Consider the following 1,461-nt stretch of genomic DNA (forward strand, 5'->3'; position numbering starts at 1 on the left):
AGTAAACGCTAATCATATATATATGTATATATATATATATATATATGTGTGTGTGTGTGTGTGTGTGTGTGTGTGAACGTGTGTGTGAACGTTTGTGTGTGTGTGCGCGCGTATAGATCATTTGTGTATAGATTATTCATATAAAATAGTCTTTCTTTGAAAATATTTTTATAAACGTTATGTGTATATATATATATATATATATATATACATAACGTATATATATATAACACACATAACATATATATATATATATATATATATATATATATACAGATATAATACATCTTTGTATATATGTATGCGTGTGGTGTGTGCGTGTATGTGTGTATATACAACGATGTAATAATGCACGACAACGCAATGTACCCGAAATAATATGTGTGTGTGTATGTGAATGTGAAGCAACCGAGTGTGTAGCGTGTGCGTGTGTGTGTGTACAACGCTCACTGTGGCGAAAGCCTGCTAGCACGAATTGACCATTTCAATGAAATAGGCAATTATGTAAATAATGACGACTTTAATGATTCAGCCAATCAACCGTTCAATTACTTCTACATTTATTCACTCCTTCATCCTTCCATTTGTTTGTCACACCTCTAATCGACTCGCTTATTAATTCGTTCACTGATTTAACTGCACTAGCATTTATTTGGATTCGTTTTATTATTCAATTATTATTTAAATTGAAAAATTTTGTCATTCATTCAATGATTGATTCATTCGCTTGTCCAGTCAGTCAATCAGTCAGTCATCCATTCATCCATTCATCCATTCATTCATTCATTTATTCGTTCATAAATTCCACAAAACGTTTTTCAATCAATCAATAAAGTTCTCGAGTTTGAACATTATAAAATATAAAAATACAAATATATAAATTTAACAAAATTATATATATATATATTTAAATTCATATATGAAACATATATGTCTATAAGTGTATATATTTATATATACATATATATATTATATATATATATATATGTATATATTAAGGCTTTATCTAAATAATGTATAAATATTGATAAACAACAAAAAATTTTCACCTTCGAGATTTCTGTAATTAGACGAAATTATTTTTCATCAACGGTTTCCCAAAAAGTTTGCTGTTATTATTGTTGTTGCTGTTATTGTTATTGTTGTTATTGTTATTGTTGTTATTGTTGTTGCTGTTATTGTTGTTGTTAATATTTTTTTTGTGTCAATGACATCTCGGTAGCTCAGGAGGAGACCCATTTAAATGATTAAAGACGAAAAAATACCGAATCAAAATGTGGTGTGACTAAAAATGGTATTTCAAAATTTTCATCATCGTCGTCGTCGTCTTCTTGCTTTCGTTGTTACCCTCATCATCATCACCATCTTCTTCATCATCATCACCATCTTTGTCATCATCATCACCATCATCATCATCACCATCACCATCATCGTCATCATCATCACCATCATCATCATCAT

General features: G+C 29.2%; 1 protein-coding gene across 1 annotated transcript in view; it reads right to left on the reverse strand.

Moving 5' to 3' along the window:
• HELRODRAFT_173523 (hypothetical protein) overlaps window positions 1-1,461 on the reverse strand; it is a gene marked incomplete at both ends in the record, with an annotated part of 12,645 nt that overhangs the window by 493 nt on the left and 10,691 nt on the right. The window lies entirely within an intron of this gene.

The sequence above is a fragment of the Helobdella robusta genome (genome assembly GCF_000326865.2).
Source record: "Helobdella robusta unplaced genomic scaffold HELROscaffold_26, whole genome shotgun sequence".
Classification (NCBI taxonomy): Eukaryota; Metazoa; Annelida; class Clitellata; order Rhynchobdellida; family Glossiphoniidae; genus Helobdella; species Helobdella robusta.